The sequence below is a fragment of the Bos mutus genome, chromosome 28 (assembly GCF_027580195.1).
Source record: "Bos mutus isolate GX-2022 chromosome 28, NWIPB_WYAK_1.1, whole genome shotgun sequence".
Taxonomy (NCBI): domain Eukaryota; kingdom Metazoa; phylum Chordata; class Mammalia; order Artiodactyla; family Bovidae; genus Bos; species Bos mutus.
In genome coordinates, this window is record NC_091644.1 from 2,076,380 (window position 1) to 2,099,326 (window position 22,947).

Here is a 22,947-nt window from a genome sequence, read left to right on the forward strand (position 1 = left end):
TCCAGACTACCATACAGTTCTCCTTAGTTCACATGCTGGTGAAGTTACATTAAAAATCCTTCAAGCTAGGCTTCAACAGGCCATGGACTGAAAAATTCCAGATGTACAAGCTTAGTTTAAAAGAGGCAGAGGAAATCAGTGATCAAAGTTTCAACATTCACTGGATCATAGAGAAAGCAAGGGAGTTCCAGAAAAACACATACTTTTGCTTTATTGACTATGCTAAAGCTTTTGACTGTGTGGGTCACAAAATGCTGTGGAAAATTCTGAAAGAAATAAGTGTACAAGACCACCTTACCTGTCTCTGAAGAAATTGTATGCAGGTAAAGAAGCAACAATTAGACCTGGACGTGGAATAATGGCCTGGTTCAAAATTGGGAAAGGAATACATCAAGGCTGTATATTATTACCCTGCTTACTTAATTTCTATGCAGAGCACATCATGTGAAATGCCAGGCTGGATGAATAACAAGCTGGAATCAAATTTGTTGGGAGAAATATCAACAACCTCAGATATGCAAACGATACCACTCTAATAGCAGAAAGTGAAGAGGAACTAAAGAGCCTCTTGATGTAGGTGAAAGAGGAGAATGAAAAAGCTGGTTTGAAAGTAAACATTAAAAAAAAAAAAAAAGATCATGACATATGGTCCCATCACTTCATGGCAAATAAAAGAGGGAAAAGTGGAAACAGTGATAGCTTTTATTTTCTTGGGTTCCAAAATCACTGCAGATGGTAACTGCAGGCATGAAATTAAAAGACATTTACTCCTTGGAAGGAAAACTATGACAAACCTAGACAGCATATTAAAAAGTAGAAACATCACTTTGCTGACAAAGATCTGTAGAGTAAAGCTTTCAATTCTTCAGAGTCTCTTTGGTTGCAAAGAGATCAAACCAGTCACTCCAAAAGGAAATCAACCCTGAATATTCATTGGAAGGACTGGTGCTGAAGCTGAAGCTCCAGTACTTTGGCCACCTGATGCAAGGAGCCAACTCACTGGAAAAGACCCTGATGCTGGGAAAGATTGAAGTCAGGAGGAGAAGGCGATGACCAAGTATAAGATGATTGGATAGCATCACTTACTTATTGGACATGAGTTTGAGCAAACTCTAGGAGATAGTGAAGGACAGGGAAGCCTGACATGCTGCATTCCATGGAGTCACAAAGAGTTGGACATGACTTAGTGACTGAATAACAACAAAATATCTAAGAAATATTATAGTAGTAAGGCCTTTGTGTTCCTCAGTATTGTTCCCATAACATATCTTATAATTATTGAAGTACAAAAAAATGTCTCAAATTTAGTTTTAAAATTTTATGATGTTTTGTTAGCTGTATCTGGGCTTCCCAGGTGACTTGGTGGTAAAAAGTCCATCTGCCAGTACAGGAGATGTGGATTCAATCCCTGGGTCAACAAGATTCCCTGTAGGAGGAAATGGCAACCTGCTCCAGTGTTCTTGTCTGAAAATTCCAGGGACAGAGGAGCATCACAGGCTACAGTCCATAGGCTGGCCAAGAGTCAAACATGACTGAGCACACACCCGTATCCATACTAGGCATATCTAGTTCTAGTATTCAAATATTTCTATTGTCAGTGGTTATTTTTTATATTTCCCATGTATGGGTCATGACTTACAACTCTAAAAAAGAGCATACCAACTATTATGTTAATCTCTTCAAATTAATTAGGTAACTTCCACATCTTTCTGAGCTGTGTACACATATGTATATATACATGAGATACATATATATATATATATATATATATATATCCTATTTAATCCCATTTTATATATAGAACAAAGGTTATATTGTGAATTATATTGTATGTGATTTGGTGAAGCTAGACAGCAAATCCAGGATATCTACCTTTGGAAACTGAGCTCTGGATCTTGATGTTGTCCCACCTCTACTGGCAGCTATGATGTGCACCGATTATGTACATTTTGTATGATATCTCTTTCAATAAGAGTGGTAAAACAGTTTCAAGTTAAAATTATATAAATGCAATATTTAGAAGAAGCTCTGGTGCATTAAAGAGTAGCTCAGTCTTCTCAGAGCATGGTGGAAAGAGTCATCTTCAGAAAAATGGGTATATAATTGAAGTCATCTTCATCATCAACAACATCATGTGTTCCATAAATGTTCAAAATATTTTCAAGGTATAGAAATAATATAAATAATAGCAATTTGATTCATGTGGTTGTCTGCCTCAGTCTTGTGTTTAGTGATAAAGAAAATGATTCTCGTCCAGAAATGCCGGAGCCTTTACCCTTGAGGTGATAATAAAGCACTTACTAAATTGAAATGTGGTGCATATGAGCAAGTCTCTAAGGAGACTTGAACTTAATCCTAAAATTTTGATAATGCACAATATCTAATCTTCTTAGGCTGAGGGCAAGGCCGAGTTCCTCTGGGTTAGCAAGATTTCCCATGTCAAATGAGGTCTCTCTATAGAGAAGTGCTGTAAGGCAAAGTGTTAATCATGGAGCCTTGGAATGCAGGTGAATAGAGAGCAAATTCAGCAACAAAGTCATTATAATAGAAGGCTGAAAAGAATGAACCTGAAATCAACCAGACCAGAAAAACAGGCTAGTTTATAATAGACATGCATAATAAAATCAGAATAGGTCAGGAAAAAGAAATGCAAAAAGGCAAAATGGTTGTCTGAGGAGGCCTTAGGAATAGCTGAGAAAAGAAGAGAAGCATGAAAGACAAAGGAGAAAAGGAAAGATATATCCATTTGAATGCAGAGTTTCAAAGAATAGCAATGAGATAAGAAAGCCTTTCTCAGTGATCAGTGCAAAGAAATAGAGGAAAACAATAGAATGGGAAAGACTAGAGATCTCTTCAAAGAAAATTAGAGATACCAAGGGAATATTTCATGCAAATTTGGGCACAATAAAGGACAGAAATGGTGTGGACCTAACAGAAGCAGAAGATATTAAGAAGAGGTGCAAGAATACACAGAACTGTACAAAAAAGATCTTCAGGACCAAGATAATCACGATGGTGTGATCACTCACCTAGAGCCAGACATCCTGAAATGCAAAGTCAAGTGGGCCTTAGGAAGTATCACTACAAACAAAATTAGTGGAAGTGATGGAATTCCAGTTTATCTATTTCAAACCCTAAAAGATGATGCTGCGAAAGTACTGCACTCAATATGTCAGCAAATTTGGAAAACTCAGCAGTGGCCATAGGACTGGAAAAGGTCAGTCTTCATTCCAATCCCAAAGAAAGGCAATGCCAAAGAATGCTCAAACTACCACACAATTGTACTCACCTCACATATTAGTAAAGTAATGCTCAAAAGTCACCAAGCCAGGCTTTAGCAAGATATGAACTGTGAACTTCCAAATGGTCAAGCTGGTTTTAGAAAAGGCAGAAGAACCAGAGATCAAATTGCCAACATCCGCTGGATCATGGAAAATGCAAGAGAGTTCCAGAAAAACATCTATTTCTGCTTTATTGACTATGCCAAATCCTTTGACTGTGTGGATCACAATAAACTATGGAAAATTCTTAGAGATGGGAATGCCAGACCACCTGACCTGCCTCCTGAGAAATCTGTATGCAGGTCAAGAAGCAACAGTTAGTGTTGTAGCCATGCGTTCTGGGAAACAAACTCACTCAGAAGGACAATGCAGATAGTGGAGTGCAGTTTATTACATTGGCAGGCCCAAGGCAGATTCTCCTCTTGGCCAAGGACCCTAACCAGTTTTTGTGAAAACCTTATATACCTTAAGTGTACTTGCTCAAACCCACCTCCCCAAATTCCTTGAAACTAGGCTGGACAAGGTAAAAGAGAGATACGATCAAAGTTAACCCATGATTCATGTGTCACAAGACAGATAAACAGTGGACATTTATCAATAGGACTGTGGTCATATCTTGATAAACATAATGGAATTTACAACTTTGTTCTGTTACAGAGATAATTAGCATATTCTTTTAGGCAACGGAGAGTCCAAGTACAAGTCCTGAGGCTCTTTTATCTGGGGGATCTGGTTTCCCATTGGTATGCCATTTCTATAGACACCGGGCACAAAGTTCAGAGTCCATTGGGATGGTGACCATGCGTGTCCCTAATGTTCGCAGCCTGGCTTAAGATGGAGTCCAGCTCTGTCTGTTTCCTCCTTCATTAGAACTGGACATGGAACAACACACTGGTTCCAAATCAGGAAAGGAGTATGCCAAGGCTGTATGTTGTCCCCCTGCTTATTTAACTTATATGCAAAGTACATCATGAGAAATGCTGGGCTGGATGAAGCACAAGCTGGAAACAAGATTGCTGGGAGAAATATCAATAACTTCAGATATGCAGATGACACCACATTTATGGCAGAAAGCGAAGAACTAAAGAGCCTCTTGATGAAAGTGAAAGAGGAGACTGAAAAAGTTGGCTTAAAATTCAACATTCAGAAGACTAAGATCATGGCATCTGGTCCCATTTCTTCATGGCTAATAGATGGGGGAAAATGGAAACAATGAGAGACTTTATTTTGGGGGGCTCCAAAGTCATTGAAGATTGTGACTGCAGCCATGAAATTAAAAGGCATTTGCTCCTTGGAATAAAAGTTATGACCAATGTAAACAGCATATTAAAAACAGAGACATTGCTTTGCCAGCAATGGTCTATATAGTCAAACTTTGGTTTCTCCAGTAGTCATTTGTGGATGTGAGAGCTGGACTACAATGAAAGCTGAATGCCAAAAAGCAATGCTTTTGAACTGTGGTGTTGGAGAAGACTTGAGAGTCCCTTGGACTGCAAGGAGATCTAATCAGTCCATCCTAAAGGAAATCAGTCCTGAATATTCATTGGAAGGACTGGTTCTGAAGCTGAAACTCCAATACTTTGGCCACCTGATGCAAAGAACTGATTCATTGAAAAGACCCTGATTCTGGGAAAGATTGAAGGCAGGAGAAGAAGGGGACAACAGAGGACGAGATTGTTGGATGGCATCACCGACTCAATGGACATGAGTTTGAGTCAGCTCCAGGAGTTGGTGATGGACAGTGTGGTCTGGTGTGCTGCAGTCCATGGGGTCACAAAGAATTGGACATGACTGAGTGACTGAACTGAACTGAGGTCAGGATTATCCTTGTTAAATAACCACTCATCCTTTTATCAAGATTATGTTCTCTCACCAGGTCAACTCAGTTTAGTTCAACTAGAGGGTATTAAAGAGGCAAGCCCACTTCATTCAGGTAGGATTTATCCTACCTGAATATCAGGTAGATAGTAAAGGAGAAAATGGTTGAAATTTTGGACAATAATATTAACAAGGGTCAAGACTGGGAGGTGGATTTTCTAGAGGACTTTCACCCGATTTTCAAAGCACTGTAAAGATCAGGCATGGGACAGTCATTTATTATATGGCCAACAGTGGTTATCATCACATTTTGTGTTTGTATCATGTACATGTCAGAAATCTTATTAAAGGTAATTTGTGGAATGTAGCCTACGAGGCTCCTCTGTCCATGGGTTCTCCAGACAAGAATACTGGATTGGGTAGCCATTCCCTTCTCCAGAGAATCTTCCTATACTGAGCCCAAGTCTCCTGCCTTGCAGGCAGGTTCTTCACTGTCTGAGTCCCCAGGGAAGCCCCTGACATATACGTAAACATGTTCTACAGTAGTTAAAAAACCTTTTGTTCTATGGCTTAGAAGAGAGAACACTCTTCAAAATACATGATTTGCTGTATTTTATGGTGAGCAGAATACTTGTTCACTTTTGAAAATACCTTCATTTGAGCAGAACATTGGCTGCATTATTTATCCCAGTTCATTAGTGGTTCCCAAAGAAGTGTTCCTAATTGCTTGTCCAAGAACTGTTGAAGCAAATATTTTCTGCCTTGTGTCTGCTGGTCACTTCCACTCTTCCTGTAGAAGAAGAACTAAAGATTTCCTAGATCTCTTTCCCTCCCAGTGTCCCGAACCCTGTAACCTAAACTCATTGAGAGCCATACATACAAAGTACAGACAGATCCTATATGAGAAACATTTAAAATAATTTTTTCCAAATATTTCAGATATTCTTTCCTTGTACAAGTCTTTCCTATGTCTAGCTAGATTGCTGGATCCTAGTTACACAGTTTTCCTCAGTTCCTGGATCTATGAAAAATACATTCTATCTACCTGTGGCCCTGAGAACTTCTTGGATCCATCTTTGTTCTTACTTTCTGGTTTCATCTGCTTTGTCTTTGGGCCCTACAATGGTCAGATGTCTTCCATAACAAAAGAATAATTATATGTAAGAGACACTCAGTTTCCTTTTCATGACTCCAGAGTTTATTGAGTAGCTGCTCTAGGGAAAGAAAGAGAAAAATGCTTTCATTTGTGGGTTATTAATTGATTTTAATACTATCTTACCATAAATACTTTAATAATACTTATTTTCTTTTGTAGAAGGAACTTATTAAATACTTAACAAATTAACAAATGAATGAATGAGCGAATGAACGGTATTCAGGTTATCCTTATGTTTAAATACCTGTGATTTCTTTGGGTTCCTACACTTGATTAAAATGAGCATGCTTGCCTGCAAAATGAATCTTCTGCTACCTCCTAGAGAATCCTGTACAATTGGTAAGAGGCTAAGACCCTATTATCACAGGGTCAGGAGCCACATAACCTAAATACTACTGTTCTCCATTTAGTGCTTCAAATTGAGGAAGTTAGACCAGAGTAGAACTGAAATGGAAGACTAAAGGGCCAGGTGTTTTGGGGGAGATTCGTGATTGGCAGTTGCATCATGGTAGGTATTACTGAGCAAAAAAGATCAAGATTTTGGTGAGACAGGGAAGAGATGTCTGTCTGATGTCTGCTCCTTTAAGTGGGAGGGGAAGGTTTGACTGCTTCATGATGACTGGGCTCATTTTAGTCAGGAGAAGTCAGTTGGATGAAAAATTCAAGCCCTGGGGTAACGCACTCAGGTAGTCCCTGGAGAGTATGTGAATTGGACAACTTGTTTAACTACAGTCCACACAGAACAAAAGGAAAGAATTTAGGAGTTTGATTTTAATCTATTAAAGGTGTCCAGCCCACATATCTTCCTTTCTGCCTCTCCTCATAAACACATACCCTCCTCGGGGTGTAAGATAGATAATCAGATAACAGAGGTCAGTTTCTTGCAAATCTGACTGTGTCTTCAAGAAATAATGGCAGTAGTCCAGAGGAAGAGACTGCGAAAGTCAAAATACAAATATAGTCAATGATTTCAAATTCCTTTCTTTCCCTCCCGTTTGCTCCCTTCCCTTATGTTTCTGACTCCCGAGGAAGGCTTTGTGGTGCCTTAACTAGCTATTGAATTTATTGTACACACTTCCTGGCATTCTTCTCTCCCATGGCTCTTTCTGACATCAGAACAGTATCATCTTTCAGCACTTTTGGCTTTGTTTCTGAGTGTGATGTTCTTCCTTTCCCCCTCCTTACCCTATAGGTCTTAACAAAATAATTCCCAGCATTCAGTTTAGAGTCTTAATTTAAAGTGATTGCCCCCAAATCTTAAGCAACCCTAAAGAAACAACGAGACCTATGAAAGTGTGTTCTCTTCTGTGTATATGTTTGTGTGTGTGATGAATGGTAAGGGAAATCTAGAAATAGGTTAAGTAGGAGGGATTTGGCAATATGCATAAGACTACTGTGAGAAGATAAATTGAAGCCCATAATAGATTTCTAACAATTTCCAAGTCATGTATTAGAATAAATGCAGACTTACCGAGGAAATAATGGAGAACTTTCCTGTGACTCTTAAAATGTTTTATGTATTTCTTTCACTAAATGAGAAAGTAGATTAGCTTTTTGGGCTTCCTTGTGGTTCAGAAGGCAAAGAATCTGCCTGCAATGTGGGAGGTAAGTGTTTGATCCCTGGGTTGGGAAGATCACCTGGAGAAGGGAATGACAACCCACTCCAGGATTCTTGCCAGGAGAATTCCATGGACAGAGGACCCAGGTGAACTACAGTCTATGGGGTTGTGAAGAGTCATACGTTACTGAGCAACTTAGAGAGAGATTAGCTTTTTAAACTTTTTTTGTGGAGAGGGTAGGATTATGAAGAAGTTTGTATATATGTGAAAAGTTGTGCTGTGGAATAAGTGATTGAGTGTCTTTTCTACTCAAGACCATGGAGAGGGGCTGCAACAGAACCACTCTGTGTGAATGTTCTTACTTGATATTTGTCCTCTGTGTTTAGGGGCCATGGGGAAATTTGTCTGACTTACCCTTGAGAAGGCTGAACATACCCCGACCCCAGTATACAGGGCTGATTGCAAATGGAAAAGTCACTGTATGTAATCAATTCTGATGATAGACTGAAGGTTAAAATCTCATGCCAGAAGTAAATCTTGGCATAGGTTTTATCAGCCTGGGATTATTTTTAAGAAATTATATTTATGAAAGAGATTGTGTTAGGCTAATGAAATTCCAGAAGTAAAATGCTAAGACATGAATACCAGAGGAAGAGATTTTGGGACACCCAGGAGAAGCAGCTGAAGATGAGGAAATGTCCATGTCATGGAAGAATGGTCAGAAAGGAGTCAGCCAGAATACCTCCAAAGACTTAGGAAAGTTCCTACAGAAGAAATGAGACAGTTTTGAAACTTCTTGGCAGTAACTGCCAAACACATGATTCTCTACTATCTGCAACTTACCCAGCCACTCTTCTTGCCTTTTAAACTCTCGTCGGAGAAGGCAATGGCACCCCACTCCAGGACTCTTGTCTGGAAAATCCCATGGATGGAGGAGCCTGGTAGGCTGCAGTCCATGAGGTCGCTAAGAGTCGGACACGAATGAGCGACTTCATTTTCACTTTTCACTTTCATGCATTGGAGAAGGAAATGGCAACCCACTCCAGTGTTCTTGCCTGGAGAATCCTAGGGATAGAGGAGCCTGGTAGGAGGCCATCTATGGGGTCACACAGAGTCGGACACGACTGAAGTGACTTAGCAGCAGCAGCAGCAGCAGTGTCAGAATGATAAAAGCAGTCGCCATGTGAGGGGGATGCTGAGCAAGAGTAAATGATGGCAGAGTAAAGGATAGGTTGAATTTATGAGCAAGGTATTTCATGGATTCAGTACAGCTTCATTATTGATTAGATATGAGTGATATAAGAGGAAAAGGGTAGGGGCCACACACAGATGTCTGTCTGGGTCCACTGGGTAGATGTTGTTTCTGTCCAAGTCACTAAGAGAATAGTTTTGGTGGGGATGATAATGCATTCCATGTGAATCATGGTAATTTTGATCTGTTCCTAGAGTTTGTGGTGGACAGGGAAGCCTGGCGTGCTACAGTCCGTGGGGTTGCACAGAGTCGGATATGACTGAACGAACTGACTGACTGACTGAAGTTTGATCTATTGGAAGGAGATATCCAACAGGATAGAAAATCTGCCCTACTGATACCGTTTTAAGAATCAATGATAGGTACTTCCCTGGCAGTCCAGTAGTTCAGACTCCACTCTTAAACACTGCAGGAGGCACAGATTTGATTCCTGGTTGGGGCACTAAGATCCTGCATGCCATGCAGCATGGCCAAAAACAAAGAGTCAATGATAATTGAAAACTATTCCAATGAATTAAGTCATCTGGAGAGACAATCAACAGTGAACAAAGAAAAGACTCTGCCTGAACCTTGTGGAAAGCCTCTGTTTAAGGTGTGGGCAAAAGAATAGAATAGAATACCTATTTATTTACATTATCACAAGTTTTATATATATATATCTATATATCTATCTCAGATAAAGTTTTGGGCTCCTAGGCAAATTATAGGTGGCAGGTTTCTTCATAAAATATATCTTTAATAAACTGTTTCATGTACTTTGCTACTAAAATGTTCTTCTTTTGCTTTTTATCTCATCATGTGCTCTTCAAAACTACTTGCTTTAATCTATGACAGTGACCTTACGATGCACTTTATAATGGACGTACCTTGATGATAAGGTGTGATTTGTAGTCTCTCTAGGCTTGCACATGAATCTCCCAAGAGCCATGCTGTGTTAACACAGTGGTCTGAATCATTAAGATTGAAAATTATTTAAATTCTTCATTGTTATGGACAGGCCTGAGCAACTTGACAGTATATATTCTTTGAAATTTTACTCACAACTAAAGATCTTGTTTTGAAAGCTGTCCTTGGACCAAGATAACTAGCAGACATCTCAGTTACTCCCCGTTCAGGTATATAAATCTATACACTTCTCTTGGGATAATATGCATGTAAATATCTACAGGTGAGCAATCAAATTAGGTTTAATAGAAGGCAGTCACATGGAATTATGCCTGACTCTCTTCTTCCCAGAGGACAGTTCACAGCAAAGGAAAACATATAATCTATGAATGAGAAAGGACAAAAGCTTCCTCTAAATCTTTAGATTCTCTAAATAACTCTTAGCTCTTGTGCACAAGACATTCAGGAAGTTGGTAGGGAAGAGAATGCCTGCCCTAGAAGCAGAGAAGTTATAGACAATGAAGTATGAAGAGAACCAGACAAATGCAGTGTCACAGAAGCCAAGAGAAGATGGTTTTACCTCGTTCAGTAGATGAATAGACATTAGACTGATGGCTAATTGGAGTGGTCATCTGTATCAAGTGCTGCAAAGAAAAAAATTTTAAAAAGAGAATGGGTCAATGACCATTTGTTTTGGCAAAATATTGTCTTTGGTAGTTTTAATAAGAACTATTTGACTGTGTGGATCACAATAAACTGTGGAAAATTCTGAAAGAGATGGGAATACCAGACCACCTGATCTGCCTCTTGAGAAATTTGTATGCAGGTCAGGAAGCAACAGTTAGAATTGGACATGGAACAACAGACTGGTTCCAAATAGGAAAAGGAATTCGTCAAGGCTGTATATTGTCACCCTGCTTATTTAACTTGTATGCAGAGTACATCAAGAGAAACACTGGACTGGAAAAAACACAAGCTGGAATCAAGATTGCCGGAAGAAATATCAATAACCTCAGATATGCAGATGACACCACCCTTATGGCAGAAAGTGAAGAGGAACTCAAAAGCCTCTTGATGAAAGTGAAAGTGGAGAGTGAAAAAGTTGGCTTAAAGCTCAACATTCAGAAAACAAAGATCATGGCATCCGGTACCATCACTTCATGGGAAATAGATGGGGAAACAGTTGAAACAGTGTCAGACTTTATTTTTCTGGGCTCCAAAATCACTGCAGATGGTGACTGCAGCCATGAAATTAAAAGACGTTTACTCCTTGGAAGGAAAGTTATGACCAACCTAGATAGCATATTCAAAAGCAGAGACATTACTTGGCCAACAAAGGTCCGTCTAGTCAAGGCTATGGTTTTTCCTGTGGTCATATATGGACGTGAGAGTTGGACTGTGAAGAAGGCTGAGTGCCAAAGAATTGATGCTTTTGAACTGTGGTGTTGGAGAAGACTCTTGCGAGTCCCTTGGACTGCAAGGAGATCCAACCAGTCCATTCTGAAGGAGATCAGCCCTGGGATTTCTTTGGAAGGAATGATGCTAAAGCTGAAACTCCAGTACTTTGGCCACCTCATGTGAAGAGTTGACTCATTGGAAAAGACTCTGATGCTGGGAGGGATTGGAGGCAAGAGGAGAAGGGGACGACAGAGGATGAGATGGCTGGATGGCATGACTGACTCGATGGACGTGAATCTCAGTGAACTCTGGGAGTTGGTGCTGCACAGGGAGGCCTGGCGTGCTGCGATTCATGGGGTCACAAAGAGTCGGACACAACTGAGTGACTGATCTGATTATACTGAAGTTGTGAGTATGAAAGTCCAATTGGAAATGGTAAGAAGAAGGCCAAAAGGCAGTAAGCACAGGAGGGTATTAGTTGAGTAATTTTTCTGAAGATAATTGACAGATAAGGTAGAGGCTGGAGGAGATAAGGCTACATTTACATCCATGAAAATATGAAAGAACAAAGGTAATGTTTGGCCTTCAGAAGGAGCACACATATTCTTTCATTTTAACATGATGAAAAGTAAAGTCAGTAGGAGGAGAGGCATGTACGCTGCTAGAACTGGTGGTGGAAAGATGAGGTCATTCTTGCCTGACACTTAGAGTTGGTTTCGACAAGGTCATCAACAGGAGGGAGACCTGAAACAGCTGGAGTTTTAAAGAGAGAGTGAGAATGATGCAATTGTCATCTCTGAGAGTATTATGGTACAAGCCAAGTATAAAGTATAATACATTAACCACAAAGACAGTAGACATATATTTGCAGAAACGTGAGTAGAAAGAACTAAGAAAGCCAGACAAGATATGAAAGGAAAAGCAATGATATAAAGGATGATACTGTTGATTTCTTCTTAAATATAGAAATAAAACTAAATGTTTTTAAGAATCATAGAAGCAAAGATAAACCATGATGATGTTGGGACTTTCCTGCTGGTCTGGAGATTAAGAATCTATACTTCCACTACAGGGCAAGTGAAAATTTTAGTTGCTCAGTTGTGTCTGAATCTGTGACCCCATGGACTGTAGCTGGCCATGTTCCTCTGTCCATGGAATTATCCAGGCAAGATCATTGGAGTGAGTTTCCATTTCCTACTCCTACTCCACTACAGGGGGCATTTAATTCCTGGTTGGGGGACTAGAATTTCACATGCCACATGGTACAGCCAAAAAAAAACCCAAAACACCAACTTAAAAGATCATCAACAACATTTAATTAATAATAAAACTAGCAAAAGTCAGGATATTATGATGGGGGGAGGATAAAGTATAAGCACACTGATTTTTTTTTACCTTTAATATTGAAGGATTGCATATTAAGTGAGAGAGAAAAATGTTATCCCCTATAAGTATAAAGTTCAGTTCAGTTCAGTCACTCAGTCGTGTCCGACTCTTTGCGACCCCATGAATCACAGCACGCCAGGCCTCCCTGTGCAGCACCAACTCCCAGAGTTCACCCAAACTCAAGTCCATCGAGTCAGTGATGCCATCCAGCCATCTCATCCTCTGTCGTCCCCTTCTCCTCCTGCCCCCAATCCCTCCCAGCATCAGAGTCTTTTCCAATGAGTCAACTCTTTGCATGAGGTGGCCAAAGTATTGGAGTTTCAGCTTTAGCATCAGTCCTTCCAATGAACACCCAGGACTGATCTCCTTTAGGATGGACTGGTTGGACCTCCTTGCAGTCCAAGGGACTCTCAAGAGTCTTCTCCAACAGCACAGATCAAAAGCATCAATTCTTCGGCCCTCAGCTTTCTTCACAGTCCAATTCTCACATCCATACATGACCACTGGAAAAACCATAGTCTTGACTAGACAGACCTTTGTTGGCAAAGTATAAAGTTAACTCCTAGAAAATTTATAACAAGACAAAATAAACCAAAATAGGATTTGGTGTTACACTTAAAATATGTGTATTTTACTGAATGTTAAGTTTTACATGGAAAACATACCCACAGGATTGAATTGTAGGTAATTATATGAACTTTGAGTAAGAGTAAAGTATACTGTTTACAGTTTACTTTGAAATTCTTTAAAAATTAAATAAAATGATAAAATAAGGGATATTTGTATGTATGAATTATAGAGTCCAGGTGATGTATAGGTATTCAATGTTATTAGTTCTATATTTAGATTTTTCACAAGAAAAATCTGGGCCAGAAATCAGATGAGGACAGGTAGGAAAGAGGAAAAGATGAGGAAAATTGAAAATGTAGCAATTCCCTTATCTTTTAGGATGGAAAGTTTATGGATCTGTGTAAATACATTGACTCAATAAATTGTGGTTTGGGGTTATAATTTAGTTATACAGTTAATAAATATAAAATAATAGGACAGATTCAGTTCAGTTCACTCAGTCATGTCTGGCTTTTTGTGACCCCATGAACTGCAGCATGCCAGACTTCCCTGTCCATCATCAGCTCCTGGAGCTTGCTCAAATTCATGTTAATCAAGTCAGTGATGCCATCCACCCATCTCATCCTTGGTTGTCGCCTTCTCCTCCTGCCCTCAATCTTTCCCAGCATCAAGTTCTTTTCCAATGAGTCATTTCTTCATATCAAATGGCCAAAGTATTGGAGTTTTCAAATTTTAGGGGAAAAATACTCAAACCTTTTGAAGTGTTAGAATTTACTATGCAATTATATGTTGTATAATGTTTTCATATTCCCTACATTCTTATATTTCTGTTGACTCATGGTGGAATTGGGAAGGTGAATCCAAGCTGATATTTCATCCAAAGGTATGTTCTTTTGTTTCCCTGTCCACGTGAATGCTGTGAGAAGTCCCATGTCAAAGAGTAAATAGAAAGAAAGAAAGATACTGCTAAGTCATGTCTGACTCTTGCGATCCCATGAACTGTAGCCTGCCAGGTTCCTATGTCCATGGGATTCTCCAGGCAAGAATACTGGAGTGGGTTGCCATATCCTTCTCCAGGAGAACTTCCTTATCCAGGAATTGAACCCAGGTCTCCTGCATTGCAGCCAGATGATTTACTGACTGAGTTATGCTTGAAGCTGTAAATAGATAGTTGCTCTATGGGTTCCCCTATTAATGGTTCAGTTGTCCAGGCACTTGATAGAAACTGGTGCTGTGGATGTCATATGGGAATTTTACTTCTTCCTCTCCTCTCCCCTGCATTAAAACAAAAACTTTGGGAACTTTGGGGGTAGAATCAAGCCTAGTTTCTGATTCCTTAAAGCATCTGCTGTCTATACCTGCCATGGTGGTGTCTTATCATTTCCGGGTATGTTGTCCCAGCGTTGGATTAAGCCCTGCTATGGCAGGGAGGAGGCCCTTTGTCTCACAGTTTCCATTTGGTATAGGTGGACCTATATAGACCTCCTTCAGCAACTGCTTCAAAAACCTAATCTACTGGTTCAGAGAGAGAATCTCCATCAGCTCTTTCAATAACCCAGTGTTCTATACAAGTTAGGAGATGCAAAATCTATCAATACATTTTTAAAAAAAAAAAGAACAAAAAAACCCTTTTTATTCTATATTCAGTTCAGTTCAGTTGCTCAGTCATGTCCGACTCTGTGACCCCATGAATCGCAGCACGCCAGGCCTCCCTGTCCATCACCAACTCCCAGAGTTCAATCAAACTCATGTCCATCGAGTCAGTGATGCCATCCAGCCATCTCATCCTCTGCCGTCCCCTTCTCCTCTTGCCTCCAATCCCTCCCACCATCAGAGTCTTTTCCAATGAGTCAACTCTTCGCATGAGGTGGCCAAAGTATTGGAGTTTCAGCTTCAGTATCAGTCCTTCCAGTGAACACCCAGGACTGATCTCCTTGCAGTCCAAGGGACTCTCAAGAGTCTTCTCCAACACCACAGTTCAAAAGCATCAATTCTTTGGCTCTCAGCTTTCTTCACAGTCCATCCATCTCTCACATCCATACATGAGCACTGGAAAAACCATAGCCTTGACTAGACGGACCTTTGGAATATAGCCAATTAACAATGTTGTGATAGTTTCAGGTGAATAGCAAAGGGATTCAGCTATACATAGAAATGTATCCATTCTTCCCCAAACTCCCTTAGTGTAGTGCTTTGTGAAAAAGAAAAATGCATTGGGCAGGTATCTTCTGATGAACTCCATCTTCATGTTTGCATCATTGAATTGATTGCAAGCCATCTAGTATAAGTTACTTTATGTTGTTGGCATGTGGATCATGTGTCCCTCATTCCCAGCACAGATACAGATTTATCCTATTGTTAAATGCCTCTGGCATTTAATTACAATTCCCTTAACCATATTTCAAATAATTGAATTATTTACTTATATTCTTAAAATCTTATTTGAATGTATTTTATTATATGTTAAATTTTTGAAGTTAAATAAGTTACTATCCTGTTTCTGGGGCATCCCTGATAGCTCAGTTGGTAAAGAATCCGCCTGCAATGCAGGAGGCCTCAGTTCAATTCCTGGGTCTGGAAGATCCGCTAAAGAAGGGATAGGCTACCCACTCCAGTATTCTGGCCTGGAGAATTCCATGGATAGTATAGTCCATGGGGTCCATCCTGTTTCTTCAGCTACCACTATATAGTAAATACTTTTCTGGGTTTGTTCATAGATATAATAGTTTCTGTTGTTGTTTAGTAACTAAATTATGTCCGACTCTTTCACGACCCTATAGATTGCAACCTTCCATGCTCCTCTGTCCATGGGGTTTCCCAGACAAGAATACTGGAGTGGGTTGTCCGTTCCTTCTCCATGGCATCTTCCTGACCTGGGGTCAAACCTGTGTTTCCTGTATTACAGGCAGGTATTTTAGCACTGAGCCACCTGGGAAGCCCAGATATAATACTTACTCCTCTGATATACTTCATTTTGAAAACATTTAGGTTTACAATTTGTGGCTGTCACAAAAAGGTAAAACTAACATTTTCAGGCATTAAACTTTTTCATCTTGACATTATTATTTGGTTAGTGTTTTCTTTTAGAAATGGGAGTGCAAAATCAGATGGCATGGCTGTTTTCCTGTACTGAATTGTTTTCTGAAAGTTGTACCGATTTACCTGTACTAGCAATCTATTGGAATACTAATTTCACTACATTCTTATGAGCATTGGACATTTCATCATGTATGTTAAGTCTATAGGGTAATCATTTCTTTCTTGTATCAGTCTTTTTTGCTTTCCTTCCCTTTGTAAGGAATGCATTTTAAAAGTAAGAGGTGATATCTGATCTTAGTATGTACAATTCCTTTTCTAGACATTTTGTTCCTAACTGAAGATTAAATGTCTAGTTCACTGTCTGCTGTCCATTCTTTGAAGTCTGCCCTCTAAAATACTGTCTTTTCTAGCCTGCCGGGTTTGCAGTAAGATTTGTTGTAATGATTTTGTACCTGCATTCTTGCTATTATGTTCTCTATCCAGGCTTGCTTAAGATTTACTAGGGATCAAGGAATATGGTACATTTCCAGTCACATCACAGGAGAATGATGTGATAAGAAAATGTAACATGTTTACAGTTAGAGAATGACCCACTTCTTGTATTATGTGTAGAGCTACTTATCATGTGTAGGTTGTATTTATTGAATTTAGATTTTTTTTTTTTTTCAGCATAGCTTGAACTTTGAAGACAAAACACATTTCAGATATAGGCTCCACCACTACCTAGATTCAATTCAGTTCAGTTGCTCAGTCATGTCTGACTCTTTGAGGCCCCATGGACTGAAGCACTGCAGGCTTCCCTGTCCACCACCAACTCCCAGAGCTTGCTCAAACTCATGTCCATTGAGTTGCTGATGCTGTCCAATCATTTAATCCTCTGTCATCCCCTTCTCCTCCTGCCTTCAATCTTTCTCAGCATCAGGGTCTTTTCAAATGAGTCAGTTCTTCACATCAGGTGGTCAAAGTATTGGAGTTTCAGCTTCAGCATCAGTCCTTTCAATGAATATTCAGGACTGATTTCCTTTGGGATGGACTGGTTGGATCTCCTTGCAGTCCAAAGGACTCTCAAGAGACTTTTCTAACACCACCGTTCAAAAGCATCAATTCTTCAGTGCTCAGCTTTCTTTATAGTCCAACTCTCACATATATACATGACAACTGGAAAAACCATAGCTTTGACTAGACGGACCTTTGTCGGCAAAGTAATGTCTCTGCTTTTTAATATGCTGTCTAGGTTGGTCATAACTTTTCTTCCAAGAAGCAAGCATCTTTTAATTTCATGGTTGCAGTTGCCGTCTGCAGTGATTTTGGAGCCCCCCAAAATAAAATCTCTCATATTTCTATTGTTTCCCTATCTATTTGCCATGACATGATGGGACCAGATGCCATGATCTTAGTTTTCTGAACGTTGGGCTTTAAGCCAGTTTCTTCACTCTCCTCTTTCACTTTCATCAAAAGGCTCTTTAGTTCTTCTTCGCTTTCTGCCATTAGGGTGGTGGCATTTGCATACCTGAGATTATTGATATTTTTCCCACCAATCTTGATTTCAGCTTGTGCTTCATCCAGCTCGGCATTTCACATGATGTACCCTGCATATAAGTTAAATAAGCAGGGTGACAGTATACAGCCTTGACATACTCCTTTCCCAATTTGGAATCAGTGTGTTGTTCCATGTCCAGTTCTAACTGTTGCTTCTTGACCTGCATACAGATTTCTTAGGAGACAGGTCAGGTGGTCTGTTATTCCCATCTCTTTAAGAATTTTCCAGACTTTGTTGTGATCCACACAAAGGCTTTGGCATAGTCAATAAAGCAGTAGATTTTTATTCTGGAACTCTCTTGCTTTCTCTATGATCCAACGGATGTTGGCAGTTTGATCTCTGGTCCCTCTACCAGAAGCTTAAGATAGATGCTTTTAAGTTTTTCAAGGTTCCCAACAGTTGACTATGGAAAAATATGTCCACCTAATATGATTGTTTTGAGAATTAAATAAGATTTTATACACATTTGCAATTACAGTTGGTGGGACACAGTAAGTACTTGATATGTGTTAGTTCCCTGGTGCCTCAGACAGTCAAGAATCTGCCTGAAATGCAAGAGATCCAGGTTGGTTCCTGGGTCAGGAAGATCTCTGGTGAAGAAAATGGCTACCCACTTCAGTATTCTTGCCTGGAGAATTCCATGGATAGAGGAGCCTGGTGAGCTACAGTCCACAGTGTCTCAAAGAATTGGACAGTACTGAGCAACTAACACTTTAACTTTTCATTCTCTTGATAATGTAATAAACAGTGCCCATCTCCCTAGGGAGTAGAGTGAGTGAGCAGGTGAGTGAACTGAGATACACCTGAGTAACATCCCCCCTGCTAGCCAATGCATCATGGCCCTTTGGCTATGGAAGATGGTCGTTCATCCTTCCAGAATCCGAACTGGGCTACAGAACTCTAGGAGGACAATTGAGTTTGATATGGATCTGCAATCTTTCTTTAAGGAAAAAGCAAGAATGTCAGTGAACCATTTCTTGTTCCCATCTGCCACAAAAGGTTAAAAAACTGTTCACTTGAGGTGATAGGTAGGAGATAAGAGGGCAAGCAGTCAAGCACATTGATAAATATTGCTAGCTTTGGGGGTCTAAAGTCAGAAACTGGCACTTGTAAGATATGTCTATTATGGTATTATTTTTATGTTCATTGCTTTATGTGTTCTTCTTTAATGTAGTAAATGTTCTATATTTCAATGTTTTCTTAGCTGTGGTTAATGGAACAAAGGCAAAGAATTGGGGCAATATTTCTTGGAAGTTTAATATGAATCAACCTACTTTGTGGGCTAGCATGATGTGTCGTGAAGAAGATAAGTGAGGCAGAATAAGTAATATTTTTTTTTTAGTAATATTTACCTAGCTGACTGAAATAAAAATAGTTTATCATTCTTTTTTATGCTCATCATTTTGTACCATGAGTGTGAAGTGTGGTTGTTTCCTTTTATGTTTGGAAAGATTTTCCTCATTTGTATAATTCACAAAGTAAAGGGCCTCACAACTGGGCATCTTTCAATATCACTTAAACTTTCTTGATTGAATGGCAAATAAGTGTGAGGCAATATGTGAACTTTAATTGCAGTCCAAAAAGAAATCCTGAGAAAAATTGAGGGCAAGAAGAGAAGGGAGCAATGCAGGATGAGATGGGTGGATAGCATCACCAAGTCAATGGACATGAGTTTGAGCAGACTGGGAGATAGTGAAGGACAGGGAAGCCTGGCGCACTTCAATCCATGAGGTTGCAAAGAGTCAGACACAACTTAGTGACTGAACAACACAACAAGAAATCCAAGTCTCCACGTTTCCCACAGCTTCAACCCTGTGTTAATGCTTTCCTTTTAATTGTAATCAGCCACAGTTTCAAAGCTCAGTTGGTAAAGAATCTGCCTGCAATGCAAGAGGTCCCAGTTTGATTCCTGGGTGGGGCAGATCTGCTGGAGAAGGGATAGGCTACCCACTCCAGTATTCATGGGCTTCCCTTGTGGCTCAGTTGGTGAAGAATCCGCCTGCAATGTGGGAGCCCTGGATTTAATCCCTGGGTGAGAAGATCCCCTGGAGAAGAAAAAGGCTACCCACTCCAGTATTCTGGCCTAGAAAATTCCATGGGGTCACAAAGAGTCAGACACGACTGAGAGACTTTCACTCACAATTTCATCTTTCAAAGTCAATGTTTGTTGTTCGAGTCTGGACTTAAGAGAAAGTAACAGTAGATGCTATAATATAATTTGTTTCTGGAAAAGAGTGTAGGATGAGGTTACATTTTTTTAAAATTATTCACCTAAGCTCTATTAGAAATAATTGTTTGACTATTTAGAATTAATTCACATAATTAGATAAAGTAAATGAGACGCAACATAAAGATGAAAGAGTTGCTAAGTTTCTAAATACACCTGAAACTGGGTCTCATACAAATGATATATTTGTGAGGAAAGGACATGATTTGCAGTATAGATCTACAACTTATCCAAGTTCTCTTTCAAATGTCATTACACTGCTTGCTGTAGCTGTAGGTGTCTAGGCTATGACCTCCTCTGGTGTCCTTGACTTTTTTCTCTTTTTTGTGTAAGATTTACCTCCATTGATGTGGTGGTGAGCATTGGAGAGGGGAAGACTTTTGTAGTCCTATTATTGGATCTCAGTCTTTAGTGAACTTGTACCTCTGAGCTATTAATTTCACAAGTAATTCTCAGTTCCTTTTCTCCTCAAGGAAGGTTGTGTTAGGGTTGGGTATCTTACTTCCACCAGATAAGTTAGGCTCTGGCAAAATAGTTTCCCTTGAGGGCAGGTCTTAGTAAGAAGAGAATGCTCTGCATATATTTCAAAATGGCTAAGTTTCTTCTCTTTCCTGCTGCAAGTATCAAGTAATTTTTTCCAGTCTTCGTTATGAGAACGTATATAAATCTTGTAGGTAAAACACAAAAGTATAGAAACCCCATGACTGGACCTCCCTCACATCTTTAACTCTTAGACTTGTCCACACTGAGCCTCAAACAGTTCATCTGTTATAGTTGAATGTTTCCTACCCTCGTAGTCCTATTGCTTTTAATTAAGAAAAAAATATATTCTATTACAGTGTCTCCCTCCTTTTTTAATGATAGGACCTCATTATCTTTTTTGTCCTAAAGTTTTACTATATGCTATTTTCAGATGTACAATATTAGGGAAAGAAGCCAACTCTGAAGGTGTGCCAGGAAATAAGATTTGAAGAATCAACATGACCCATTCAAAAGCCTTTATAATGAGCTTCACAAATTCCTTGGCTCTTCCTTTGTGATTACATGGGGAGAGAACGAGATTCTATCAATGAAAGTAGCCCGTACCTTTCAAAGTGTGCCAGGCCCTGGCCCAGACTTTCATTTGCACTGATTCGGTGTGACATCACAGTACTGAGTGTTATGACTTACCCTCGTAGGTAAGTCTGAGGGGCATCCTTGACACTGTCTGTCACTCAGGACAATGCTGTATTTAGAAAGAAATGTTTATCTTTTTCTACTTTATGACTGTGGAAGTGTTATTTTCTGTGCCAGAATAATGTTGATAAATCAGTTGGGAGAATTACAAAACAACTTTGATTTAAACATTGAAGGGTTATATTATGTCAATGGATCATAGTTCCAGAAAGAGAACAGATTGCAAAAACTTTATTCGAAAAGCTCAGCTGCTAAGAATCACAGTTGATTTGGTAATGGAATTTCCATAAATGTACTAAACCTTATCTCAATGAATAGCCCATGTAGTTTAACTAAGTTAAAATTCATTTCCCCCTCATTTTACCTTTACAAAAAGTCAAGGGGATAAAGAAGAAAATAAAATTGACTTACTCTCAAAACCCTAATCCCATGGATGGAGGACCCTGGTGGGCTGCAGTCCATGGGGTCGCTAAGAGTTGGACATGACTTCACTTTCACTTTCACTTTTCACTTTCATGCATTGGAGAAGGAAATGGCAACCCACTCCAGTGTTCTTGCCTGGAGAATCCCAGGGACGGGGGAGCCTGGTGGGCTGCCGTCTATGGGGTCGCACAGAGTCGGATACGACTGAAGCGACTTAGCAGCAGCAGCATAACCCTAATATACCTACAATATTAGTTTTCTATTAATACCATGACAAATTACCACAAATTTAGCAGGTTAAAACAAATTCATTATCCAGAAGTTCTTTAGGTCAAAATTCTGGGTGGCCTTGCCTGGCTCATCTGTTTAGAATCTCACAAGGCTGAAATCAAGGTGTCTGCTGGACTGGAATCTTCCTTCAGGGGCCTGGAGGAAACTCTGCTTCCAGGTCTTTTTGCAGGTGGTTGAAGATTCAGGTCCTCTGTTACTGTAGGGCTGGGTTCCCTGAGTCCTTGCTGTCTGTCAGAGTGAACTTCTCTCAACCCCTTAATGCTCCTGCCTTTCTTGTGTTGCCCCTCCATCTTTAGAGATGGTGGTTTCAAATCCTTATTCTTCAGTCACTCTAACGTCTACTGCTTCATCTCTTCTGCCTCTAGTTTGAGAAAGTTCTTTGCTTTTAAGTGATTAGGCTTTTATGTGACCAAATTGGACCAACTTGGACAATCTCTTTACTTTAAAATCTATGAATTCTACTTCCAAATTTCTTTGTTGTGTAAAAGTAACATTCACAAATTGCAGGGAATAGGGTATGACTATTTGGGGGGCATTCTGCCTAATGCTACTTCCTTTTTTATATGACTGCTTAGAATCTTAGTTGTGGCATGAGAAATCTTCATGTGTCATGTAAACTCTAGTTGTGGTAAAGGGGCTTAGTCTGCCCCTCAGCATGTGAGATCTTAGTTCCGTGACCAAGGATTAAACCCACATCCCCTGTATTGCAAGGCATATTCTTATCCACTGGGCTCTCAGGGAAGTCCTCTAATACCACATTTTAATGTTTTGAAATAATCTGTTCAGTCCTCATTCTTGGCCTTTGTCCCAAGTACATAAGTGTGTTTTGGTTAGGAGTGAAGAGTACCACATAATTTCATACCCATAGTACAGAAAACACATGAGTTATTTGGAACGATTCACCATCTTAAAAGTTCTATGGGATTCAAGGTTGGTGATACACAGT

General features: G+C 39.7%; 1 protein-coding gene across 3 annotated transcripts in view; it reads left to right on the forward strand.

The window, feature by feature from the left end:
* NRG3 (neuregulin 3) overlaps nt 1-22,947 on the forward strand; it is a 1,249,006-nt gene that overhangs the window by 782,620 nt on the left and 443,439 nt on the right. The gene's annotated exons all lie outside the window — the stretch shown is intronic.